This window comes from Colobus angolensis, unplaced genomic scaffold, assembly GCF_000951035.1.
Source record: "Colobus angolensis palliatus isolate OR3802 unplaced genomic scaffold, Cang.pa_1.0 Scaffold115, whole genome shotgun sequence".
In the NCBI taxonomy this organism is placed as follows: Eukaryota; Metazoa; Chordata; class Mammalia; order Primates; family Cercopithecidae; genus Colobus; species Colobus angolensis.
Window position 1 is genome coordinate 2,520,621 of NW_012112586.1, and position 9,415 is coordinate 2,530,035.

The window sequence follows — 9,415 nt, forward strand, 5'->3', positions numbered from 1 at the left end:
AGCCTGGGTGACAGTGAGACTTTGTCTCAAAAAGAAAAGAAAAGAAAAGAAAAATAGCATACACTGTATGATTCTATTTGTATAAATTTCTGGAACATGAGAACTAGCATATAATGACAGAAACCAGATCCTGGGTATGAAAAACAGATGAGAAAACACATCCTGGGGATGGGGTGGAGATAGGGATGGATATAGACGGGCACTAGAAACTTTTGGGGGCCATAGAAATAGCTGCTACCTTGAGTGCTATGGATGTGAAACTCCACATGCATGTCAAAAACAAAGGCTACACCAACAATATGTGCGCTTTAGTGTACTTCAATTAAACCTCCATAAAATTGAAGTTAAAAATAAATGATAAGATGAAACCAATTCAAAATGAGGAATAAGTATAGAAGATCAGAAAAGAAGATCTAATATAAATTTAATAGGAGTTGCTGAAGAGGAAAACCAAGGCAGTAATACAAAATAATATTAAAACGTATACTTGGGCCTGGCATGATGGCTCACGCTTGTAATCCCAGCACTTTGGGGGGCCAAGGCAGGTGGATCCCTTGAGGTCAGGAGTTCGAGACCAGACTGGCCAACAAGTGAAACCCCGTCTCTACTGAAAAAAAAAAAAAACACTCACACAAAAATTAGCCAGGCGTGGTGGTGCATGCCTGTAATCCCAGCTACTTGGGAGGCTGAGGCAGGAGAATCACTTGAACCTGGGAGGCAGAGGTTGCGGTGAGCTGAGATCACCCCACTGCACTCCAGCCTGGGGACAGAGTGAGACTCCATCTAAAAAAAAAAACGTTTATTTTGAGAAGTGTTTCCTGAAATGAAAAAAGACTTGAAATTAGGTATTGAAAGGGGACAGTATCTAGGAAAATTAACCCCCAGTGGCTAAGCCCATGTTGCTTCAGACCATCCAAATGACTGGAGAGACACTAGGGACTACCGGTTAGAATGGAATATACATCTCCTTGCAGAATTAGGACGAATGCCTATAGGAGAGAGTGATATCATGTGACAGCTATGGGTTCTGACAATGTCAATACAGTCCAACTATCAAAATGAAGAAAAAAGTATTTGTCACATTACTGAATTTTGTTACATATCAATTTCAGCAAGGATTCAAAGGAGGCATATGGAGAGCGTATTAAAAGTAGGCCGGGCGCGGTGGCTCACGCCTGTAATCCTAGCACTTTGGGTGGCCGAGGTGGGTGGATCACGAGGTCAGGAGATGGAGACCATCCTGGCTAACACGGTGAAACCCTGTCTCTACTAAAAAACGCAAAAAAAAAAAAAATTAGCCGGGCGTGGTGGCGGGCGCCTGTAGTCCCAGCTACTTGGGAGGCTGAGGCAGGAGAATGGCGTGAACCCGGGAGGTGGAGCTTGCAGTGAGCCGAGATCAGGCCACTGCACTCCAGCCTGGGCGACAGAGCGAGACTCCTTCTCAAAAAAAAAAAAGTAGAACTGGGCCAGGCGTGGTGGCTCACACCTGTAAACCCAGCACTTCGGGAAGCCAAGGTGGGTGGATTGCTTGAGCTTGAGAGTTCGAGACCAGCCTGGGCTGACTATTGTGTAATTTTATGCACCAGGAGTGTTTGGATTCCAGATTTGTATTTGATAGACCACTTCCAGTGTCTCGTCTTGTATCTCTAGTTGGAAACAAAACCCAGATACCAACACTGCGATATGGCCAGAGACCATATGGTGTTGGGCTGCTTATTGCTGGTTATGATGCTACGGGCCCTCACATTTTCCAAACCTGTCTATCTGGTAACTATTTTGACTGCAGAGCTAATGTCCATTGGAGCCTGTTTTCAGTCAGCTTGTGCTTGCTTGGAGAGACATATGTTTGAATTTATGGAGTGCAATTTAAAGGAACTGGCTAAACCTGGTCTGCGTGCCTTAAGAGAGACACTTCCGACTGGGCGCGGTGGCTCACGCCTGTAATTCCAGCACTTTGGGAGGCCGAGGCAGGTGGATCATCCAAGGTCAGGAGTTCGAGACTAGCCTGGCCAACATGGTGAAACCCCATCTCTACTAAAAATACAAAAAATATTAGCCGGTCATGGTGGCATGTGCCTGTAATCCCAGCTACTAGTGGGTGCTGAGGCGGGAGAATTTGCTTGAACCTGGGAAGCAGAGATTTCAGTAAGCCAAGATCATGCCACTGCACTCCAGCCTGGGTGACAGAGCGAGACTCTGTCTCAAAAAAAAAAAAAGAGACACTTCCTGCAGAACAGGACCTAGCTAAAAGAATGTTTCCATTGGAATTGTTGGTTAAGACTTTGGAGTTTACAATCTATGATGATGATGATATGTGTCCATTCCTGGAAGGTCTTGAAGAAAGGCCACAGAGAAAGGCACAGCTGCTCAACCTGCTGATAAACCAATGGAATGTTAGGTGATAAGCCAGCCTATATATGTATTATCAAATGTGTAAGAATGCAGGTACCACATACTGATGACAGTAATCTATATTTTGAACCAAAATTTGCAGAGTGGTGGAATGCTACGTTTTAGGAATCAGTCCAGATGTGAGTTTTTTCCAAGCAACCTCGCTGAAACCGTATCACAGAATACATTTTTCTTTGAGAGGGTCTGTATAATCATTTTCTAAAAAGTATAGGTATCTGTACTAATGTTCGTATGTGAAGAAAAGGTATCTTTGTGATTTTAAAGACAACTGTGAAATAAAATTGTTCTGCCTCCTGGTTACAAAAAAATTAAAAATTAAAAAATTGCACGGTGGCTCATATCTGTAATCCCAGCACTTTGGGAGGCCAAGGTGGGAGGATTGCTTGAGGCCAGGAGTTCACTGGGCAACATGGTGAGACCCGTGTCTCTGCAAAAAATTAAAAATAAAAAGAATTAAAAATTTAAAAAAAGAAACGAAGTACTGATTCATCCACAACGCAAATGAACCTTGAAAACATTATGCTGATGAACGAAGCCAGACACAAAAGCCTCCACATGGCAAGAATCCATTTTTATGAAATATCTAGAATAAACCAGTCCATAAAAACAGAAAGCAGGCTGGGTGCGGTGGCTCATGCCTGTAATCCCAGCACTTTAGGAGGCCGAGGCAGGCGGATCACGAAGTCAGGAGATCGAGACCATCCGGGCTAACACAGTGAAACCCTGTCTCTAGTAAAGAATACAAAAAATTAGCCGGGCGTAGTGGCGGGCGCCTATAGTCCCAGCTACTCGGGAGGCTGAGGCAGGAGAATGGCGTGAACCCGGGAGGCGGAGGTTGCAGTGAGCCGAGATTGCGCCACTGCGCTCCAGCCTGGGCAACAGAGCAAGACTCCATGTCAAAAAACAAACAAACAAACAAACAAACAGAAAGCAGATTCATGGTTGCCAGGGGCAGGAGAAAGGGGGACACAGGAGTGGTTACCAATGAGTATGGGGTTTCCTTTGGGGGTGAAGCAAATGTCCTGGAATTAGATAGTTGTGTTCGCACAACACTGTGGCTGTACTAAACATCACTGAATCGTACACTTAAAATGGTTAACTTTTTTAAAAAATTCAACGTTTTATTGACTAAGTCATGTGTGCCGGGCATTGTACTGTCAGGTGGGGGCAGGGAAAAGAGCATGGCGTGGTTCCAGTGTGCATTAAGAGAAACATTAGCCAAACATGCTCTACAGATGTTCCTGTGGAAATGGATAGTACAACTTTCTCCTGTAACCATCACAGTTAACTGTTACATCAGACATACATCATTGTCACGGTCACCTATTACACTAGACCACATCACTGTCACCATCACGTATCACCATCACAGTTGACTGTTACACTAGACACACATCACTGCCACGGTCACCCATCACCATCATGGTCACCTATTACACCAGACATACATCACTGTCATGGTCACCCAGTACACCAGATAGTAATACATTTTATTTTTCTGATCCTCTGCTATAAATACGATCTGTAAACTCAGAATAAAGGTTGCAGAGGCTTCTATGATAGTTCAGTAGTTTAATGCAGCAATTTCAATGTGCCTAAATTAGTGGCAGATATTTCAAGATGCAGATGTATTTAAAGACATTACTTCCCTGGTTCTGTGCACAGAAATGCTGAAGTTATTAACAATTTGCTCTTTACTCACATGGCTTATTTTGGAGACTGGTAACTCCACTACTTGTTTCTGAGATGGCTTTAACCTGACCTCAAAAAACAAGTTTTGTCAGTCACTTCACTTACAAATTGATCAACAAAAAAATCTTAACTTTTATCCATTGATGGGTGTTCTCTATTTTATAAGACTTATTTATACTTAAATCTTATTCTGTTGTTGCTTTATTTTAAATAGACTTTTTTAGAGCAGTTTTAGGTTCACAGCAAAATTGGGTGAGAATACCCCCTATGCCCCACATATGCACAGCCTCCTCCATATGAGCATCGCCTTAGAGTGGTCCATTTGTTACAACTGATGAACTTACCGTGACACACCATTATCGCCCACAGTTCACACTGGGGTTCAGTCTGGTGGTGCACATTTTGTGGGTTTTGACAAATGTGAAATGACATGTATCCCTGTTATAACGCTATACATTGCCCTAAAAATTCTCAGCCTGACACCCACTCATCCTACCCACACCCTAATTACTGACCTTTATAGTGTCTCCGTGGTTTGGCTTTTCTGGAATGTCATATAGTTGGTATTGTGACCTTTTCAGAATATTTCACTTAGTAAAGTGCATTTTTCTCCCATGTCTTTCCATGGCTTGATGGCTCAGTTCTTTTCAGTGCTGAATAATATTCCATTTCCAGATGCACCACAGCTTATTCTTTCACCTACTGGAGGACATCTTGGGTGCTTCCAAGCTTTGGCATTTATGAAGAAAGCAGCTATAAACATCCAGGTGGAGGTTTTGTGAGGACCTAAGCTTTCAGCTCATTTGGGTAAATACCAAGGAAGAGGATTGAGGAATCATATGGTAAGATACTGTTTAGTTTTGTAAGAAACTGCCAAACTGTCTTCCAAAGTGGCTGCACCATTTGCATTCCCATCAGCAATGAAGGAGCATTCCTGTTGCTCCACATCCTTGCCAGCATTTCGTGTTGTCTATGTCCTGAATTTTCACCATTCCAACAGGAGGTGCTGTTTTCTTCCGGTTATGTTTAGAAATATTCATGATAAAAAGTAGTTATACATTTCAAAATTATACTAGAGGCTGGGTGTGGTGGCTCATGCCTGTAATCCCAGCACTTTGGGAAGCTAAGGTGGGAGGATCACCTGAGGTCAGGAGTTCAAGACCAGCCTGCCAACACAGTGAAACCTGTCTCTACTAAAAATACAAAAATTAGCTGGGCTTGTTGGTGAGCACCTGTAATCCTAGCTACTCAGGAAGCTGAGGCAGGAGAATCACTGAAACCTGGGAGGTGGAAGTTGTAGGGAGCCGAGATCATGCCACTGCACTCCAGCCTGGGCAACAGAGAGGGACTCCATCTCAAAAACAATAAAAAATAAAACAAAATTATACTGGAGAAGTTGGGGTGCAGCTGGCATAAGAGACATTTCTGGTTTGGTAAGTGTTTCAGGCACTGAGCTAGGAGCTCAAGACATAAAGGTGAGCCGGCCAAGTTCTTGCCCATCTGTAGCTTAGTACAACCAGTGAAAAGCAACTGGATGATGCTTGTCAAAAGTCCCTGTGTTCATCCAGTCTTTGACCTGCTAATCTGGCTCCTCAAAGTTCATCCTAGGAAATATGTCAACTTCCCAAAAATAGCAGTATATTCTGTGTGATTCCAATTAAAATTTCCAGTGGTTTTTTTTGTGGAATTTTCATGGAAGCATCGAACATAGCCAAAACTCTTCTTAAGAACAGAGATAGGACTTGGTTTATCAAATATAAGCACTTACCAAGCTGTAGTTCATTTTTTTTTTTTTTTTTGAGACAGAATTTCTTTCTTGTTGCCCAGCCTGGAGTGCAATGGCACAGTCTTGGCTCACTGCAACCTCCGTCTCCCGGGTTCAAGTGATTCTCCTGCCTCAGTCTCCCAAGTAGCTGGGATTACAGGCATGTGCCACCACGCCTAGCTAATTTTTGTATTTTTAGTAGAGACAGGGTTTCACCATGTTGGCCAGGCTGGTCTCAAACTCCTGACCTCAAGTGATCCACCTACCTTGGCCTCCCAAAGTGCTGGGATTACAGGCGTGAGCCACGGAGCCCAGCCTCGAGTAATTAATTAAGATAGTGTGATACTGGCCCAGGAAAAGGCATGCTGACCAATGGAAGCAAACAGAGAGGCCAACAACAGTGTCATATTGTGGATGTGACCATGGGACTGACGGCATGTCAGATCAGCACAGGAGAAGGAACCATTCATTAGCTGGAACTGGAAAAACTCGTCATCCACAAAGAAAAGACAAAATCAAACCCCTATCTACAGCTGGGCACGGTGGTGCACACCTGTAATCCCAGTACTTTGGGAGGCTGGGGTGAGCAGATCACTTGAGCCCAGCCTGACAACACAGTGAAACCCCATGTCTACAAAAAAAAAAAAATTAGCCAGGCATGGTGGTGCACATCTGTAGTCCCAGCTACTTGAGAGACTGAGGCAGGAAGACTGCTTGAGACTCAGGGGCAAGGCTGCAGTGAGCCTTGATCACGCCACTGCACTCCAGCCTGGGTGAAAGAGTGAAATTATGTCTCAAAAAAAGAAAAGAAAATCCCTATCTTACACTATATGCAAAAAGCAGCTCCTGATAGATCAGGTTTCATCTGTCAAAAACAAAACTTAAAAATTCCTAGTATAAAATGTAAGTGAAAGGCTGGGCGCGGTGGCTCACACCTGTAATCCCAGCACTTTGGGAAGCCGAGATGGGTGGATTACCTGAGGTTGGGAGTTCAAGACCAGCCTGACCAACAAGGAGAAACCCTGTCTCTACTAAAAATACAAAAATTCACCAGACATGGTGGTACATGCCTGTAATCCCAGCTACTTGGGAGGCTGAGGCAGGAGAATCTCTTGAACCTGGGAGGCAGAGGTTGCAGTGAACCGAGATCACGCCATTGCACTCCAGCCTGGGCAACAGAGTGAAACTCCATCTCAAAATAAAATAAAAAAATTAAATGTAAGTGAATATCTTTTCAACTATGGATAGGAAAGGATATTTTAAACATAGAAACATGAACTAAAAGAAGTATCAGTAAGTTGAACCATGTTAAAATTGACAATGTTTGTGAATCAGGAAGACTTTAAGTGAAAAGAGACATTACAAATTGGGGAACATTTTGTAACATTCCTTTGGTGAGCACGTGTTGTAAATGTCTTTTTGATCCAGCCATTCAATTCCATGTATGCCTGTGTGTGTCCAGCCAAGAGAAACTCTTGCACATGTACAACACAAGACAGAAAGGAGAATGTAGTAACACACTTCTGGAGATCAAAAGCCTGGAGACACTCACTCACCACAACTGTAGGTTCAACTCTGTCCCCCAAAAGGACATGTTCAAGTCCCAACCCCTTTAATCTCAAAATGTGACTTTATTTGGAAAGATGGTCATTGTAGATGTCATTGGCTAAGATGAGGCCATCCTGAAGTTGTGATTCAGTGTTTTTTGAGACAGGGTCTTACTTTGTCACCCAGGTGGGAGTGCACTGGTGCAATCATGGCTCAGTGAAGCCTCGACCTCCAGGGCTCAAGTGATCCTCCCACCTCAGCCTCCTCAGTAGCTGGGACTACAGGTGTAAGTCACGACACCAGGCTAATTATTTTGTTTTTTGTAGAGAAGAGGTGTTGCCAGGTTGCCCAGGCTGGTCTCAAACTTCTGGCCTCAAGTGATCTGCCTGCCTTGGCCTCCCAAAGACTTAGGATTACAGGTGTGGAGCACTGCACCAGCATGTGGGTGGGTATTCCTGGTTTCTTATTAGAATAGGAGAGGCGACAGAGACAGACACACACACAGGGAGAGGGCCCTGTGATGACAGAGGCAGAGGTGGGAGCAATGGGTCTGCCAGCCAAGGGTCAGTAAGGGTTGCCGGCAACACCAGGACCTAGGAGAACACCGTGGAAAAGGTTCTCGCTGGACCCTTCACAGGGAGAACTGCCCTGCTGACACCTTGATTTCAGACGTGTGGCCTCTAGGAGGCTGGGGGATAAAATTGTTCTAAGCCACCCAGCGTGTAGTAATTTATTACGGTGGCCCTAGGAAGCTATTTGCGGGTGTGAAAGGCAGTGGATTTATGCAATTTCTATACTGCAGCCAAAGGAACGCACAGCAGGAAGACAGAAATGACGCGACACATCTCAGTGATGCGAACTACACAGATCCACAGTGACAGAGGAGGCGTTCTCAGGAGCACCTAGAGGTGAGATCAGTGATGGAGACCACGCGGATCCACAGACGGAGGAGGCGTTCTCGGGAGTACCTAGAGGTGAGATCAGTGATGGCCACCACGTGGATCCATAGACGGAGGAGCTGTTCTCAGGAGTACCTAGAGGTGAGAAATCCTTATAAAAAGGAAAGCAAGAAAGACAGGTGTGCCAGTGCATGCCTGTAGTCCCAGTTACTTGGGAGGCTGGAGGATGGTTTGAGCCCAGGAGGTTGAGACTGCAGTGAACTATGATCACGATGCCATGGCACTCCAGCCTGGACGACAAAGTGAGACCCCATCTCTAATCAATTGATCTCTAATGTATTCTCATATTTGGGCCTCCTGGGATCTGGACCATTATGTGCTTTTTATTTCTGCAATTTAAGCTTTCAGTTTCCTCCTCGTTATGACATTTTCCTTTGGCTAAGGCTATTTTCCCCCAGATTTTGTTCTTATAAGTCCAAATCAATATTGTCAATCAATATTTTCTGAGCTCCAAATTGGAGCATCACAGAATATGAATATGTGAGAAGGGGTAAGAGCATACATTGACCTTGAACATCTCTGAAAACATAAGTGTGAATTTTTTCAATAAAAATTGTTTTTTACTTCTAAAAAATTAGAGATGGGGTCTCATTACGTTGCCCAGGCTGGTCTCAAACTCCTAGGTTCAAGTAGTCCTCCTGCCTCAGCCTCCGAAAGTGCTGGGATTACAGGCGTGAGCCACTGGGCATGACCACAAATGTGAATTTATAGAATAAATCGCATGAAGGGAACTATGTAAGAAAATGTGTGTAATTCAGCATGTTAGGACTTCTGCCTCTTGCCCATGTCCAACGCTGGGAATGCAAAGTGGAAGCTCACATGGTGAAAATCAACAAACACACAAACTGAAACGCACAGAGACACACACACCCCTGCAGAGACACACACACACACATACCCAGAGACACACATACACACACACCCAGAGACACACAGACAGATACACAGACACACACAGACACACACACATACACCTAGAGACACACACAGACACATACACACACTGACACACAGACACACACATACCCAGAGACACACA

General features: G+C 44.3%; 1 pseudogene; it reads left to right on the forward strand.

Annotated features, from left to right (window-relative positions):
- Positions 1-1,568: 1,568 nt before the first annotated feature.
- LOC105525683 lies at positions 1,569-2,398 on the forward strand (annotated as a pseudogene).
- The last annotated feature ends 7,017 nt before the right edge of the window (positions 2,399-9,415 follow it).